The following is a 19,753-nucleotide window of genomic DNA, read 5'->3' on the forward strand; positions in this document are numbered from 1 at the left end:
AATGTGTGCATATGTGTGTGTATGTGTGTGTTTGTATACATGATCTTGGAGTAACTCTCGAACGTGGAAGAAGTTGGATGATCCACGTTTCTGATTAGCCAGATAGTCTCATTATTACTCAACATATTGGAATAGGCACTAATAAGATAGCAAATATTTATTAAATTCTTACTGTGTGCTAAGCACAGTGTTTAGCGCTTTATATGCATGATTTCCTTCCCTCCTCATGACAGTACTGTGATGTCGGTGCTGCTGTTATGTTATCTCTGTTTTACAAATGAGAGGACTGAGGTTTATGGAGGCTAAATAATTTATCCAGGATCCCACAGTTAGTGTGTAGCAGAGCTGGGATTTTAATCCAGGCTGATTCCAAAAGCCCAAATACACATCCATATGTACAGATTATTAATAAGACTACAATAAAATACATTTTAAAACTGGAGGCTTTTAGTCCAAGATAGCTCCATTTCTTTGGTTTATAGTGTGGTTGCACATTTTAAGAATATACTTACTTGCCATTTATATTTCTCCTTTGATGAATTACCTGTTTGTATTCTTCTTTTGTCTTTTGGAGGGATTGGGGGTGGTGATAATTATCTCCTTATTGATTTATAATAACGTTTAATGTAAAAATGATATTAATCTTTGTGTGTGATACAGACATTGTTCTCAATTTTTCGCTTGTCTTTTAATTTTGTTTCTGGGTTTGTTTTTCTGATAGAATTTTTCTAAACTTTAAGTGGCCAACTTGACTAGCCCCTTTCTTTGTGGTTGCTGCCTTTGGTGTCCAGCCTGGATGGTCTAATGCCCTCTCCTCCTCCTCCTCTGTGCCAGTCTGAGGTTGTGCTCAGCCTGTTGTGCTCTGTGCTATGGCAAACTTCAGTCGTATCCTCCACGGTGGGCACTGGGTTAGATGAGCCACAGAGGTGTGTTGTCTTCTGCTCTCAGGTCTCACAGAGTTTACAGGACGTGCCTCCTAGGTTTTACCAGCTGTTTCACCCTGGGAGAATGACCCAAGTAATAGATACCCTGTCGCTTTCCAAGTCCTGCTCTCCTCTGATGCTTGGGCCTCCCCTGTGGTCACTCCTTTAGGACAATTTGCTTTCCCAGAAGGTTCCTTACACTCTTGTAAGTAGCCTTGCCCACTCCCACATCAGCCCTCCAGACATGGCCCCATCCCATGTGAACACAGGTTGGGCTCAAGTGGAGTGTACCGTGCCCTCTTTAATCTATATGTACAGAGGCAAGAGAGGCAAGTCAGGGATGGAGTCTGTGTCCCAATTCTCTGATTCTCTCAGCTTTTTGGTTCCCCAGCCTCTTAAGGGACTGGCTTGCTATTTCCACAGGTCAAGTACACTTGGAGCAACAGGGCTTCCCTCAAGTTGAGGAACATCAGATTGCATTATGAATGGCTTTGCTGTAATTTCATTATTTTATTTTGATTTTTTTTGGTGAGGAAGATTGGCCCTGAGTTAACATCTCTGCCAGTCTTCCTCTATTTTGTATGTGGGATGACTCCACAATTTGGCTTGATGAGTGGTGTGTAGGTCCATGCCCAGGATCTGATCCTGTGAACCTTGGGCTGCCAAAGTGGAATGTGAGAACTTAACCACTACGCCACCGGGCCGGCCCCCAATCTCATTAATTTAAAAAAATTATCCTCTGGCTTAAAAGTGACTAAGTCCAGAGACTTCTGTGTTTTTTAAAAAATATCTGCCTCCAACTAGTTGGTAGTGTCACAATGTACACGATTCCCTGTCACATAAAAATGTAGGTAAAGACAACTGAAAGAATCAAAAAATATGTGAGGAGTGTTTACATCCCTTAAAAAGCATTAGATAAATACAGTATTGTCAGTGGCCATCTGCCACAGCACCAGTGTCCTTTTTGTGTGCCAACAGGTGTCGTCCATGGCCTCCTGTTCAGAGACTAAGGTGTGCCCACGATAGTCAGGGAGCTCGTGAGGGGTGGGCTAGTGGGAGAGAGACCCAGACTGGTGGTTTTCAGGGCACATTAGGATCTTTTTTCCCTTTTGCTGATCTGTATTTTTAGGGTATTCTTTAATGAATATGTATTGCTCTTTTAATAAGAGAACAGATCCCATCTTTGTATGTATCAGTTAGGATATCAGTGTTAGTGAAAAAATAATAATTAGTAATGTACTCTTGTTGCTTAGCATTTGGTATATTGACAGCATGAGTTTTAGACAATAATCTACTTAGACGTCATGCTCTAGTAATTCTGAAAGGTCTAGAGTATAATGTATTATCATGAAAATATCATGATTATTGTAATTTATAGCAGTAATGTGAGCATAAAATTGTATTGAAAATTATAGTTTGCCCTTTATGTCCTTAACATCTTCTGATGCAAAAAGCGAATGTGTCATTTAAATACGGAAACAATATCAGAGAGGTTCTGAAAGAGCAGTACAAGGCTATTTAGATTGTAGCAGATGCTGCCCTTTCTATAGCCTTTCTGTGTATGCAGTTTTGAATTAGCTGGTGTTGTTTTTTTGTTTTTGCAGCTAAATTATGGATGCTATGTGGACATCTCATGTGTTAAGGATTTTGTTGATTTGGGCTTAAAAAGGTATGACTTAGAGTACAGCACAGCTGCCAAGGCCTAATCAGAGTAAGATGCTGTTAGCTGATCACGACCCCTGTGCTTAATCTCTGAGCCTGGGAGAGGGTCTCTGTTCTGGCTGATGTGGGAAAAACATTGCAAAACCTCTAATTCTCAAGTTTATCATCATTTAATTTTAATTATATTCAACCCAGATGCCAATCCTTCCTTCAAGGCTTGGTCTGAATACATTATCTTCTCATCTGGACACCAAGAGCCACATTTGAGGCCCTCTTGAAACAAGTGAAGGCCTTATGCATCGCTCCTTTTAGCCCATGTCCTGGCTGCTTATGACATTCTCCTTTCTTTAGTCTTTTTGCTTTGGTCCAACTTTTAATATATTTTCTCTGTATACAGGTATACAGGACCTGTATTGACAGGTTCTTGTAAGCCCCTTAAATCAATTGTAACAGGTTGGGGGGGAGCGAATAAATCAATACTGTCACCTCTCAAGGTTTTCGGAATCACCGTTTCTGGCAGTCGTTTCCCTCTTTAGAGGTCCTGAACTCTTTGCCTCTCCTCGACACACCTCTCTCTCATTTATTATATTTCAGAAGCTGGATTTTCCTTTCCTACTGGGATAGATTTACAAACTCCTTGGCATAACTGTTCTTGGATTCTTTCTACTGTTTAGTAAATTTTTGTTGTATTAATACATCAACTAACCTCCTAAAAGAAATCGACGTATTTTTGGCTGCACATTCTTTATTTACCTCTTCAATTATCAACAGTTTTATACTTTAATTTTCTATGGAGTGAATTGAAAGATAATTCAGTTTTCCTCTGGCGTTGTTGATCAAACATTTTTTTAAAATTACCGATAGTTTGCAAAAGTCTCTTTCTGCTTTACAACTTATTATTAGTAATGTGTAAGTTTTTAGGACTGTTATTGTATTTAGACAAAACTTTATCCAGCTTTTTTTATACCCACTGTGTAAGATTTCAGGGCATTTCAAGTTTTATCCTTCAGGGATAAATTATAAATAGTCATTGAGTTGACAACTCTCATTAGCCAGTTTGTCATCCATGTCCTCACTGAAGTTATCTTCATAACCACCAGTATTTTATATCAAAGCAGCAAGATATTTAAATATTTTTTTCCAATGTTTTCATGTGATGCACTCTTCATTAGCTAGATTATTAAGCAATTCAAGAACCTATTTATTCTATTTGAAATTTATCATCTCATCTTAATTAATCTTGGGTATGATTCAAACATGTTTTTGTTACAATTTTCTTGCTGATAGAATAATTTTTATTGATTTTATATAGGAGTTGTATGACAGCGAATGTTATTGTATGATGGGTTTGTAAGTGTATACTCTGAATTATCAAATATTCCTGACAGGTAAGAACTTCTGCTTTCACTTGATGTCTATGACACCGGAATCTTCTACATACATTTTTCGATGTCTAGTATTCAGAACGTCAGCTTTCGTATGCTTCAAACTGTGTTTTATTTCTACCACACTTACACGTCTGGTGCCAGGCACCACAGAATATGCTCATCTGGTGCTACAGCCTTTTGCTCTGCACCTTCCTCTCATGACACTGGGTGAGGAGGAGCAATGGGTGGTAGTGGAATTCCTGGAATCTATTCCTCCTGCAGAACAGCTAGCAATAATTTAACTGTATTCAGAGTTGAGTGCAAGCTACATAAATATATCCCAATTACCCAAATTAAATGTCTCCCAGCTAAACTTCTCTATAGACAGATCCCCAAGTCTATAGCTGCTCCAATGCCTGATATAAGGGGAAGACGAGTGGAAGAGACAGCAGTCTTTACCAATCATGATTAAAATGTCTTTCATATTTTATGAAAGTGCGACCACGCACCTGAGCAAGGAAGACACCCTGAAGTTTAAACCTCATTAATGTCACGGTAAATCCACCTCCATTACAGCATGAGAAAGAGTCAGAATAGAAACTATGCTTTAAAGAGTTTATTTGTTTTTTAATTTTTCCATAAAAATTAACTCCAAAAAATATATGAGATAAGAGTATGTGTGTAGGGGTGGAGAGGACAGATTTTTGTAAGGAAGTATTAAAAATTCCTTTAAGTACATTCCAGTTTGCTTCAAGTATATGCCAGCGTGACCCTTGGGCGAGCTTTAGGCTCAACTCTAAGTACACTTTCCCTTTTCAGTTTTGGTAGTTAATTGTTCCCTTGGAGATATCAGGAAGCGTTTATGGAACTGGCAGAGTAGCAGTTCTCTGGTGAATGTCCTTGATTCTGTGGAGAGATGTTTCCCCTTGGACATTCAGGGACAGCTCTACTGACACTGACCTCTTAGCAACCACTCCAAGAGTAGTCCCCATAGGGATTGAGTCTGTTCTCCATTCCAATGGGCTGAAGGATCTAGTTTAGATTTTAAAAAGCACAAAGCAAACTATCAAATTTAGGAGGGCCACAGCCCCTTCATTGGCTCCAGGATCATCAGATTGGTGAGAGTGAAGAGGTTTAAAGTGCTATTAATTTAACTAAATTCTGTTTAACTGCTCACAGTAATCAATATTTGTTCCATCTGGTGCCAGTTCTAGAGAGAGAAGCTCATGATGTCACCTGCAAACTCTCATTTCTATGTGCCAGGCATCCCATTGAACATTAAGATCATCTGAATATGCAGAACAGTTGGAACCGAATCCATTTATGTAAACGAAAAATGTAGAGACTATCCTCTCACTTAGGATAGATTCCAGGCACTCACTTGGCATTTAGTGAAATTTAGGTCTGTAATATTCGTTGAATCCTTTTTTTTAAATTTTCTTTTGAGGAAGATTAACCCTGAGCTAACATCTGCTGCCAATCCTCCTCTTTTTGCTGAGGAAGACTGGCCCTGAGCTAACATCCGTGCCCATCTTCTTCCACTTTATATGTGGGATGCCTACCACAGCATGGCTTGCCAAGCGGTGCCATGTCTGCACCCAGGATCTGAACTGGTGAACCCCGGGCTGCCGAAGCGGAACGTGCGAACTTAACCACTGCGCCACCAGGCCAGCCCCTCACTGAGTTCTTCAATATTATCTTCCTGCATTGAGGTGAACTGTTTTTTTATTTCTTTGAGGATGAAAATTAGGAAATCTCTTTAGCTCTCTAGTCTAAGTAAGGAAACTGAAGCTTTTATTTTACTAAGTCTTTTGGGATAAAATTAAGTAGTTACTCATTCCTTGGGGAAAATGATGGTGTGTAATCCTCATCTTTCATACTCAGCAGCTCACAAAAAACATTCTCCGAAGTTTAATCACACATAGGAGGGATAAAAGACAAGAGTTGGGATTTATTGTCAACTTTTCTCAAAGTGTCAATAACAAATCATAAAACACACACACATGCACACACACACACACTTCACATTCTCTACTTCTGTTACTGATGCCATCTGGAGCTGGTCCTGCCTTTCCATGCCAGTGACAGTGATGTACTTTTCCCCAGGCTGGCCTCCAATTTGGTCTGGTTGCCTTTGTCCTTCATTGGAGTCCCTCCCATCATTTGCATGTGTATAATTGATTCCTACAGTGGTGTTGGCTCATGTCATCTCTCCCTTATCTTTGGTTGTGCAGTCTATGTTGCTGGATCCACTGGACATACACAGGTGAAAAATGAATCTAAACATAGACCTTACACCTCACAAAAATTAACTCAAAATGGTTCATAATCTAAATGTAAAACACAAAACTATGAAAATCCTAGAAGATCTCATAGGAGAAAATCTAGGTGACCTTGGGTATGGTGATGACTTTTTAGATATAAAACCAAAGATAACAGTTCATGAAAGAAAGAATTCATAAGCTGGACTTTATTAAAATTAAAAATTTATGCTCTGTGAAAGATACTGTCAAGAGAATGAGAAGACTATCCACAGACTTGTTTTCACAGATAAAGAACTGTTATCCAAAATACACAAAGAACTCTTAAAACTCAACAATAAGAAAAAAACCTGATTTAAAAAATGGACAAAAGACCTGAACAGACACTTGACCGAAGAAGATACATAAATGGCAAGTAAGCATATAAAAATATGCTCAACAACATACATCCTTAGTGAATTGCAAATTAAAACGAGATTCCAAGACACTTCTCTTAGAATGGCCAAAATTCACAATACTGCCAACACCAAATACTAGCGAGGATGTGGAGCAATAGGAACAATCACTGGTTGTTATTGGGAATGCAAAATGGTACAACCACTTTGGAAGACAATTTAGAAGAGACTTCTGACAAAGCTAAATATACTCTTACCATACAACTCCTTGGTATTTAGCCAAATGAGCTGAAAACTGAAGTCCACACGAAAACCAACATATGAGTGTTTATAGCAGCTTCATTCATGGTTGCCAAAACATGGAAGGAATCAAGATGTCCTTCAGTAGGTTAATGGGTAAATATACTGTGGTACATCTAGACAATAGAATATTACTCAGTGCTAAAAAGAAATGAGCTGTCAAGCCATGAAAAGACTGCAGGGATCCTGGGTGGCAAAGGCCGTGGATGTCTGTGTCAATGGCAAGGGCTGTTGGGGTCCTTCTCTCCTTTTCTCCCATGAGGGGAAGTCGTGGTCCAGGGGATCCCTCTTGGCACCAAGCTGCACTGCCCTGGGGATGGGGTGATGCAGGTAAAATTCTTCTTACAATTTTCAACAGCCATCCTCAGTTGTTGTGCTCCACTGGGTTGCCGCAACTTCTTAATTGCACTCCCGAGTTCTCTCAGAGCTGTTTGCATTCATAAGTAGTTGTTGAAATGTTTCTCTGTGGAGTGGGACTAGGAAGGGGACCTCCTAGTCTGACATTACTCTCAAGAGAAACCACTCCTATTCAATTTCTTACCAGTCAGTAGTAGAAAAAGAAAAAATATAAAAAAGAGTTGGTTCTTCGAAAAAATTAACAAAATCGACAAACCTTTGGCCAGACTCACCAAGAAAAGAAGAGAGAAATCTCAAATAAATAAAATTAGAAATGAGAGAAGAGAAATCACAACAGATACCAAAGAAATACAAGGGATCATAAGAGAATACTATGAAAAACTATATGCCAACAAATTGAACAATCTAGAAGAAATGGACAAATTCCTGGACTCTTACAACCTCCCCAAACTGAACCAGGAAGAAATGGAGAATCTGAATAGGCTAATCACAAGTAAAGAAATAGAAACGGTAATCATAAACCTGCCCAAAAATAAGAGTCCAGGACCAGACGGCTTCTCTGGAGAATTCTACCAAACATTCAAAGAAGATTTAATACCTATCCTTCTCAAACTATTCCAGAAAATTGAGGAAAATGGAGTACTCCCTAACACATTCTATGAAGCCAACATCACTCTGATCCCCAAACCTGACAAGGACAACACAAAGAAGGAGAACTACAGGCCGATATCACTGATGAACATAGATGCAAAAATCCTCAACAAAATTCTGGCAAACCAAATACAGCAATACATCAAAAAGATTATACACCATGATCAAGTTGGATTTATACCAGGGACACAGGGATGGTTCAACATCTGCAAGTCAATCAACGTGATACACTGCATTAACAAAATGAGAAACAAAAACCACATGATCATCTCAATAGATGCAGAGAAAGCATTTGACAAGATCCAACACCCATTTATGATAGAAACCCTCAATAAAATGGGTACAGAAGGAAAGTACCTCAACATAATAAAGGCCATATATGACAAGCCCACAGCCAACATCATACTCAACGGACAAAAACTGAAAGCCATCCGTCTGAGGACAGGAACAAGACAAGGGTGCCCACTTTCACCAATTCTATTCAACATAGTACTGGAGGTGTTGGCCAGAGCAATTTGGCAGGAAAAAGAAATAAAAGGAATCCAAATAGGCAATGAAGACGTAAAACTCTTGCTGTTTGCAGACGACATGATCTTATATATAGAAAACCCCAAAGAATCCATAGGAAAACTATTAGAAACAATCAACAGCTACAGCAAAGTAGCAGGGTATAAAATCAACATACATAAATCAGTAGCATTTCTGTACACTAACAATGAACCAACAGAAAAAGAACTCAAGAACTCAATCCCATTCACAATTGCAACGAAAAGAATAAAATACCTTGGGATAAATTTAACCAAGGAAGTGAAAGATTTATACAATGAAAACTACAAGACTTTCTTGAAAGAAATTGATGACGACATAAAGAGATGGAAAGATATGCCATGCACATGGATTGGAAGAATAAACATAGTTAAAATGTCCATACTACCTAAAGCAATCTACAGATTCAACACTATCCCAATCAGAATCCCAAGGACATTCTTTACAGAAATTGAACAAAAAATCCTAAAATTCCTATGGGGCAGCAAAAGACCGTGAATTGCTAAAGCAATCCTGAGTAAGAAAAACAAAGCCAGAGGCATCACAATCCCCGATTTCAAAATATACTACAAAGCTACAGTGATCAAAACAGCATGGTACTGGTACAAAAACAGGTGCACAGATCAATGGAACAGAATTGAAAGCCCAGAGATAAAACCACACATCTATGGACAACTAATCTTCGACAAAGGAGCTGAGGGCCTGCAATGGAGAAAAGAAAGTCTCTTCAACAAATGGTGCTGGGAAAACTGGACAGCCACATGTAAAAGAATGAAAATCGACCATTCTTTTTCACCATTCACAAAAATAAACTCAAAATGGATCAAAGACCTAAAGGTTAGGCCTGAAACAATAAGTCTTCTAGAAGAGAATATCGGCAGCACACTCTTTGACATAAGTTTCAAAAGAATCTTTTCAGACACTATAACTCCTCAGATGAGGGAAACAATAGAAAGAATAAACAAATGGGACTTCATCAGACTAAAGAGCTTCTTCAAGGCAAGGGAAAACAGGATTGAAACAAAAAAACAGCCCACTAATTGGGAAAAAATATTTACAAGCTACTTATCCGACAAAGGATTAATATCCATAATATACAAAGAACTCACACAGCTTAACAGCAAAAAAACAAACAACCAGATCAAAAAATGGGCAGGGGACATGAACAGACATTTCTCCAAAGAAGATATAAGTATGGCCAATAGATACATGAAAAGATGTTCATCATCTAATCATCGGGGAAATGCAAATCAAAACTACACTAAGATATCACCTTACACCCGTTAGATTGGCAAAAATATCCAAAACCAAAAGTGACAAATGTTGGAGACGTTGTGGAGAAAAAGGAACCCTCATACACTGTTGGTGGGAATGCAAACTAGTGCAGCCACTATGGAAAACAGTATGGAGATTTCTCAAAAAGTTAAAAATAGAAATACCCTATGACCCAGCTATCCCACTACTGGGTATCTATCCTAAGAACCTGAAATCAGCAATCCCAAGAGTCCCAGGCACCCCTATGTTCATCGAAGCATTATTTACAACAGCCAAGACGTGGAACCAACCTAAATGCCCAGAAACTGATGACTGGATAAAGAAGATATGGTATATATACACAATGGAATACTACTCAGCCATAAAAAAGGACCAAATTGTTCCATTCGCATCAACATGGGTGGACCTTGAGGGTATTATGTTAAGCGAAATAAGCCAGACAGAGAAAGATGAACTCTATATGACCCCACTTATAGGTGGAAGTTAACATATAGACATGGAGAACCGATTGGTGGTTACCAAGGAAAAGGGGGGGTGGGGGGAGGGCACAAAGGGTGAAGTGGTGTACCCACAACATTACTAACAATAATGTACAACTGAAATCTCACAAGGTTGTAATCTATCATAATCTTAATTAAAAAAAAAGTATGTGAACTGGAAAGGAAGGTAGAAAACTGTCATTATTTGCAGATAGTATGATTGTTTACGTAGAAAGCTCCCCACCCCAATTACAGATAAACTACAAGTAAACGATTTTAATTGTAATGAATTAGCAAGTTTGTTTGACACCAAATCAATATGCAAAAGTGAATTTTGTTTCTCTGCAATAGCAACTTGAAGTTAGAAATGAAATTTACGCAATAAAGATAGCACTTAAAATAGCAATACAAATATAAAGGGCCTAGGGAAAAATCTCACAAGATATGTAAGCCTTTTATGTAGAAATTCATAAAACTTAGTGCAGAAAAAGAACATGTTCTTGAATAAGAAAACTCAAAATAATAAAGATTTATAGATTTTAATGTGATTTCACTAAAAAAAACCCAACAGGGCTTTTCATGGACCTTGACAATTTATTTTTGTAAAATTGGATTATAACATTATATAGCTTTCGGATGTATATGGTAATATATTTCTAATTCTGTGTAGATTACGTCATGTTCACAACCCAAAAACTAATTATAGTTCATCCCCTCACATGTGAGCCTAATCACCCCTTTTGCCCTCACCCCCATTCCCCTGTGGTAACCACCAATCCCATCTCCATTGCTATGTGTTTGTTTGTCGTTTTTATCTTCTACTTACGAGTGAGATCATACGGTGTTTGACTTTCTCCCTCTGAATAATTTCACTCAGCATAATACCCTCAAGGACCATCCATGTTGTCACAAATGGCCGGATTTCATCATTTCTTATGGCTGAGTAGTATTCTGTTGTGTATAAATACCACATCTTCTTTATCCATTTGTCCCTTGACAGGCATCTAGGTTCCTTCTAAGTCTTGGCTATTGTGTATAATGCTGCAATGAACGTAGCGGTGCAGGTATCTTTATGCCTTTGCATTTGACCTTGACAATTTGATTCTAAAATTTACATGGAAGAGGGAAGACCTCCAAACAGTCACTACTGACGAACTTGCTCTGCCAAATGTCAAATCTAATTGTAAAGCTTACAGCAGTATGGAATTAATGCAGGGCTATACTCTAGGCCAGTGTAACCAAGTCATGTGCCCAGAAACAGATGTGTCCAAATATGACAGAGATAATCTTGCATAACAATGGGCAAAGAATGGACTTTTCAGTAAATGCTGTTGAAGCAATTATATAACCATAATGGAAAAAAATGAAATTGTTGAAGTATTATTCATACATTAACACACAGAAAAATCTATTTCAGCTGGATTAAATACTTCAATGTGAAAGGAAAAACTATAAACATGTTAGAAAAACATGTGGGAGAATGTCTTTATGACCCCAGTGTAGTAAGAGATTTCTTAATTTAAAAAATCACAGTCATAAAGGAAACTATTGTTAAATTGGATTGCCTTAAAATTAAGAATTTATAGTCATCAAAAGACGCCATACAGAAAGTGAAAATCATCTCACAAAGTGTGAGAAAATATTTCCAATGCATATAACCAGTAAGGGATTAGTATCCAGAATGTATAAGGACATTCCTACAAGTCAACAAAAAAGAGGCATCTTAATAGAAAGACAAGCAGAAACATGACTATATGTCTCACAGAAGATAAACGATTAATATGCTAAAAATGATAATTTAAATGCATAATCTCATTAATAATCAAGGAAATGCAAATTTAAACCCCAATATGATTTTGCATCTACTAGAGAGGAAAAAATGAGAAAATCTTCAAACAATTATTGTAAAAGATATGGAACATCAAATACTTGCATCGGTTGGAGGTAGGAGTATCAGTTGGTTTGGCAATTTTGGCCAAGAGTTTGGCACTTCCTAGCAAAGTTGCAATGCACATGACCTGTAACCAAGAATTACATTCCTAGGTGTGTACCCGAGAGAGATTTTACACTCATGCCCAAGGGAAATTTTTAAGAAGGTTCACAAAATCATTATTCATAAAGTAAAAAACCCTCCAAACTATCCAAATATTGATAAAGAGTAAAGTTGACCAATTTTATTATATTCTTATGATGAATTATTAATCAGCAATAAAAGTTAATTAAAGCTTCCAGGATTAACATAGATGAATCTCAAAAACATATATAGAGAGAGGGAGGGTTTTTTGAGTAACAGAAGCAAATCATAGACTGCATATGTTATGATTCTGTTTATAAAACGTTCAGAATCAGGCAACATATAACAACATATTGTTTTGGGATATATACCTAGGTGTCAAACTGTAAAGCAGAGATTAACAAAGTTTTAGAATTGATGTTAACTTTTGGAGGTGGAGGAGGGAGAAAATACCACTGGGGAGGGGAATCAGATGACCTGTTTTATCTCTTGAGCTGGTTTGATGGCAAATCTTTTATTCACTTTATTATTTCAAAAAATCCATATTTAGGGGCCAGCCTGGTGGCATAGTGGTTAAATTCATGCATTCTGCTTCAGTGGCCCAGAGTTCACAGGTTTGGATCCTGGGCATGGACCTACACTCCACTCATCAAGCTATACTGTGGCAGTGGCCCACATACAAAATAAAGAAAATTGGTGCAGATGTTAGCTCAGGGTCTGTCTTTCTCACCAAAAAATAAGTAAATAAATAATCTGTATTTGTAGATTTTATATACTCTTTTGGTTGTATACCTTATTTCACCACAAAATATTTGTAAACAAAAAACCTCATGTCCCTCAAGATTATTATTATTTTTTTTAAGATTGGCCCTGAGCTAATATCTGTTGCCAATCTTTTTTTCTTCTTCTTCTTCTCCCCAAAGTTCCCCAGTACATAGTTGTATATTCTAGTTGTAGATCCTTCTAGTTCTGCTTTGTGGGACGTTGCCTCAACGTGGCTTGTTGAAAGGTGCTAGGTCCACACCAGGATCCAAACCAGTGAAACCACGGGCCGCTGAAGCAGAGTGCTCAAACTTAACCTCTTGGCCACAGGGCCGGCCCCTCCCCAAAGATTCTGATAAATGTCAGCTCTTGAGAGATGTGCCCCAGTTTGCAAATCTCATTATAGTCTTGCCAATAGAGATTTTGGTTAAACTTTACTTTCCTTGGTTTAAGAAAACAATGGGTATATTTGTTCTTCAATTGTAAAATTATATATAATACCATATTGAATATGCCTTTTCTAATTATATATACCTATCTCTCTCTGTTTAGGTTTTGATTTCTTCTCTACCCCCCAACCACCATGCACCCACCTCCATCCTCAACCCTTGAGAATTGCTGTAAAACACCCACATTAGCAGCCAAAGATTGTCAGTGGGCAGATAGTTCTGCAAATAGTAACTTTCTGATCTCACAATCCCATCTGTATCTCCTCATCCTGTAAACTGTTTGGCAGTACTGTTGAGATCTATGTCTCCTCTTTCATTTTCTAATTAACTTGCAATGTATTTTCTCTAAATTCACAATGAACTTGGCATAAAAGTAATTTGCTTCACCAGGTGGTGTTTCTCACATTCCAGATGTTAATATGGGCCTTAAACCTCCATCAGTTTTAAGGGTAACAACAGCACAGTAGCACTTATGACATCTACCAATTAGGTTGCAGAATCTAGTTGGTAAAGGATAGTTATAAATAGAGTGACCACGTGGTTGATTATCTAAACACTTTTAGGAGTGAAAGGGGGCACTATTAATAATTGTTCTGGGACAATAGGCATAAACTGGAATAGTTCTAGGTACACTGGGGGGATGTATGGTCTTCCTGATTATAAAGGAATCCAGCTCAATGAGTACCCAGCTGAAGACACATCTGGCATGGCACAGGTCCCATCTCAACAATTAAAACATCATAAACAGAAAATATCCTTTTGTAAGAAACGTGTACAGCCCTAATTATAGTCCTTAACCAGTACTCTTGATACCAACAAATTCGGTGCCTGTTTATTGAGAGGGGGTTTTCTCAGTAATCCATGCAAAGTAACAAGTGCCCAACTATTCTAAGAGGGAAGGATGACTGTATTTTTTGTCATTTTTTAAAAGTTTGATTATAAGCACAAAATATAGTAACTTGGGTCCTATTCCATATGGATTCAAAATCTAGACAGATAGTTTAGAGATAAGACAAGAAGAATAAAAATTCTTTGTGGAAATGAATGGAAATTACTTGTACAGGTTTATAAATAATAACAAAATAATGAGAATGAACCTTTATTGAGTTCCTACCATGTGCCAGACCCTGAGCTCTATTCATATTATAGCACTTAATCTTCTTAACAGCCATATTGAGACATTATTATTTCTATTGTTCAGATGGGGAAACTATTAAGGAATTTGCCCAAGGTTATATAAGTGGCAGAATTAAGAGTATAAATTCAGGTCTGCCTGACTCAAAAGCCTGTCTTCTATTTTTTTTTTTTTGCTGAGGAAGATTCACCCTGAGCTAACGTCAGTGCCGATCTTCCTCTATTTTGTGTGTGGGTTGCTGCTACAGCCTGGTCATTGATGAGTGGTGTAGGTCCACGCTCAGGAACCGAACCCAGGCTGCTGAAGCAGAGCTCGCTGAACTTACCTCTAGGCCATGGGGCCAGCCCCTGGGTTTTTTCTTTTATTATTCATATTGCCAACTATATCACTACTGATGCAGAGGTCAGGCTCCTTTTGGACATTCATGAGGTGGCTCTTAAATTTCCACTCTACAACTACTGTTGGAATTATTAAGTTTATTTTAGGAAGCATCTTCTCATGATTTGGGATCCTTTTTACATCTGTCACAAATGGAGCCTAACAAAGCAAATGAGAAGAGAAAGGGAAGATTAAAAAAAAAATTAAATACAGCTTCCACAGAAGAAGACAATATATGATATAGAAAATACACTGGGTGGGCTTAACAGCAGATTAGACACTGCAAAAGAAAAGATTAATGAGCCTGAAGACAAAGCAATAGATACCATCCAAATCAAAGCTCAGAGAGAAAGAAGTCTGAAAATAAAATAAACAGAGCCTCCATGACCTGTGTGAAAATATCAGGGACTTTTAAGAACACATATAATTTGAGTCCCCAAAGGAAGTTGGTGGTTGGAGGGTAAGGAGGGAGAAAAAATATCTGAAGAAACAATAGGTGAAGATTTTCCAAATTTGGTAGAAATTGTAAGCCTAAAATCCAAGAAGCTCAATGAATGCCAAGCAAAATACATAGAAGAGTATACCAAGGCATGTTATAATCAATTTGCTGAAAACCAGTGATAAAGAAGAAATCTTAAAAGCATCCAGTGAAAAAGATACATTTCATACCAGGGAACAAAAATATTTGATGACTTCTCACTAGAAACAATGCAAGCCAGAAGACAATAGAACCTCACCTTTAATGTGCTAAAAGAATAAAACTGTCAACTGAGAATTCTATATCCAGTGAAACTAGCCCTCAGAAACTAAATTAAGATAAAAACATTTTCAGACCAACAAACCTAGAGAATTCATAGTTCATTGTCAGCAGATCTGCGTTACAATAAATATTTAAAAAGTTCTTCAGGCTGAAAGAAAATGATTCCAAATGAAAACTCAGATCTACACAAAGGAATGAAGAGTGCCAGAAACAGTAAACATGCAGGTAAATAAATAAACTTTTTTCTCATTTTTTTCATTTAAAAGAAAATTGTATGTTTGTAGCAAGAATAACATATTTTGATATTTATTATTATTTAGAAATAAAATGTGCAATAGTAACAAAGATAGAGGGAGAATGGAGACCATGCTTTTGTAAGCATGTTACATTATACATAGAAGGATATAATAATATTTGAAGGTAGGTTGTGATATGTTTACGGTTTATATAGTAAGTCCCAGAGCAAGGGCTAAAAAAACCCAAGCAAATAGGTATAGAAAGCAATATAGGACATAAAATTGAATACTAAGAAATAATCAACTAATCCAAAAGGCAGGAAAAGAAAAAGTAAAGAATCAAAGAAAATATAGGAAAAATAGAAAACAAACAGCAAGATGGTAGACTTACACCTGACCATACTGATGATTATATTCAGTGTGATTTTTTTTCAGACTGCATAAAAAATCAAGATCTAACTAAATATATTGTCTACAAGACAAAAAATTTTAATATAAAGGCACAGTTAGGTTAAAAGTAAAGTAGGAAAAAGATATAACATGCAAACATTAGTCATATATAAGCTGCTGTGGCTATATTAATGTCAGACAAAGTAGATTTTAAAACAAAGAATATTGTCCAAGACAAAGAGGGGGACATTTAATAATAATAAAAAGACAACACATTTAGAAGACATAACAATCTTAAATGTGTATGCACCTAATATCAGAACTTCAAAACATGTGAAGCAGAAACTGACAGAACTAAAAGAAAAAATAGACAAATATACAGTTATAATTTAGAGATTTCAACAATTCTCTCTCAATAACTGAGAGAACAAACAGACAGAAAATTAATAAGGATATAGAAGACATGAACAACCTCATCAACCTAATTAACATCTATAAAACACCAGATCTAACAATGACGGAATACACATTATTTTTAAGCACCTGTAGAATATTCACCTAGGAAGACCATATGCCTGGCCATAAAACAAGTCTCAGTAAATTTAAAAGCATCTAAGTCACTCAGAATGTGTTCTCTGATGACAAAACAATTAAATTAGAAATCAATACCAAAAATACAATTGGCATATCCGATATATTTAGATATTAAACAACATGCCTCTAAATAACTTCTTTGGGTCAAAGAAGAAAGCACAAGAGAACTTAGAAAATATTTTGATTTGAATGATAAAAAAATACAATATATCAAAACTTGTGTGATGAATCTAATGTGGTGCTTAGAGATGAAATGATAGCTTTAAATGTTTAAATGCCTGAAATCAATGATCTAAGATTCCACTTTAAGTAACTCGAAAAAGAAGAGTGAATTAAACCAAAGGAAGAAAATAATAAGAACAGAAATCAATGAAATATAGTAACAGAAAATAATAAACAAATTAAACCAAAGCTGTTCTTTTTGAAAAGATCAATAAATGGCTAATCAAGAAAAAAGAGAGAAGACACAAATTGTCAATATCAGGAATGAAAGGACATGACTACAGATCCTACAGACACTAAAGGGATAATAAGGGAATAAGAGGAATAACATATGCCAGTAAATCTACAGCTTCATGGATAAATTCTTTGAAATTACAAAAACTGACACCAGAAAAAAAGGGAAAATCTGAGTAGCGCAATACCTTTAAAAAAAATTGAACTCATAATTTAAAACCTCAGATGGTGAATTCACTGGCGAATTCTATCAAACATTTAATGAGGAAACAATATCAATCCTACACAAAGTCTTTCAGAAAACAGAGGTGGAGGGAATCATTCCCCACTTGTATTTTTTGAAGCCAGCATTATCCTGATACAGAACTGGACAAAAACATTATTTAAAAACAAAAGAACAAACAACAGAAAAAGAAAAAATCACTAGAGACCAACATCCCTCATGAATATATATGCAAAATCTTGATCAAGACATCACCAAATAGAATCTAGAAATATATAAAAAGGAGAATACACGTAAGCAATTAGGGTTATGCAAAATGTAAAATTGGTTTAATATTTAAAAGTCAATAGATGTAGTAGTAGCGTTTGATAAAATTCAATATCTATTATTGTTCAAAAGATCTCAGTAGGGGCCGGCCTGGTGGCGCTGCAGTTAACTGCACAAGTTCCACTTTGGTGGCTCAGGGTTCGCTGGTTCGGATCCCGGGTGTGGACATGGCACAGCTTGGCAAGCCATGCTGTGGTAGTCATCCCACATATAAAGTAGAGGAAGATGGGCACGGATGTTAGCTCAGGGCCAGTATTCCTCAGCAAAAAGAGGAGGATTGGCAGCAGATGTTAGCTCAGGGCTAATCTTCCTCAAAAAAGAAAAAGATCTCAGCAAAATAGGAATAAAAAGGAACTTTCTCAATGTGATAAAAGGCACCTATGAAAAAGCTATAGCTCACATTATACTTAATGGCGAGAGACTGAACTCTTTTAAGACTGAGAATCAGGTGAGAATGTGTCTGTTCTCACCATTTCTGTTTGACATTGTGCTAAAGGTCCTATCAGATGTGGTAAGGCCAAAAAAAAGTGGGATGGGAGGTGCATAAATTGGAAAGGAATAAATAAAACTGTCTTCATTCACAGACAATATAATCTTGAAAAAGAGCTACCAGAATAAGTGAAGTTAGCAAAGTTACAGGATACAAGATAAATATAAAGAATCAATATCTCTATATGCTAGCAAGAAAACTGGAAAATGAATTAAAAGAAAGTACTCTTCAGGGCCAGCCTGGTGGTGCAGCGGTTAGAGTCACACGTTCCACTTTGGTGGCCCAGGGTTTGCCAGTTCAGATCCTGGGTGTGGACCTATGCACTGCTTGTCAACCCCTGCAGTGGCAGGCACCCCAAGTGTAAAGTAGAGGAAGATGGGCATAGATATTAGCTTAGGACCAGTCTTCCTCAGCAAAAAAAAAAAAAAAAAAGAAAAAGGATTGGCAGGAAGATTTGAGAGCTAATCTTCCTCAAAAACAAACAAAAAAAACCCAAAAAGAAAGTACTCTTCCCTGACCTCAGAACAGGAGGGAGCCAAATAACTCAGTAAAATGCAATGTGGCTAGTGCCTTGAGTGCCTTGAGCATGCTGGAGAGGGGCTCTCAACTCTACAAGGGGCGGAGGTGGGGCTGGGCACCAAGGAAGGAGAGGAGGTAAGCTCTGGTTGAACGGAGTTATTGCTCTCACCCAAGCTCTTACTGAGTACCCATTTGTGCAACCTGTTGAATAGTCTGTGCACAAGGAGCAAAATGAATGCTGACCTCTAGGACTTAGTGTACTAAACACCAACGAGGAGAAGATGCCTTTTGTATGAATTAGAGAGTTAAGTTTCCAAAGTCAAGGAATGTCATTTACATAATTACTCTTAAACCCCGCGTATGGGTCCTTGTTGGTTTTTGCTAAAATACTCACGTGTAAGCTCTCATTTAGGAAATGATTCTGGAATTAGTCTTTGTTTCCTTGGTTAACTTTTCTCTGCCCGCAGCTTGCTTGCTGTTGACCTCAGACAGTGCAGTACTCTTTCTGAAGGTCTGTTCTTAGCATATGCAAAAAGAGTGAAACACTCCTACCCCAGCCAGGTGTGGTGCAGACTAGACCGAGCTACAATACATAAAGCTTTTCCTATGACGCTTGTCACATAGTAGGAGCTCCAACAATGTTATCTTGCTTCTTTCCCTTTCACATGTTTTAAAGCATAGTCATTAAACTTTATCAAAAACGAGATACTTAAACCTCACAGGTTAAGTTATCATGGTAACATATCCTTATTTAATGTTAAAATTACGTTTCTGTGAAACCGTGTATTCAACGGAATCTCCCTT

Source organism: Equus przewalskii, chromosome 4, assembly GCF_037783145.1.
Source record: "Equus przewalskii isolate Varuska chromosome 4, EquPr2, whole genome shotgun sequence".
Classification (NCBI taxonomy): domain Eukaryota; kingdom Metazoa; phylum Chordata; class Mammalia; order Perissodactyla; family Equidae; genus Equus; species Equus przewalskii.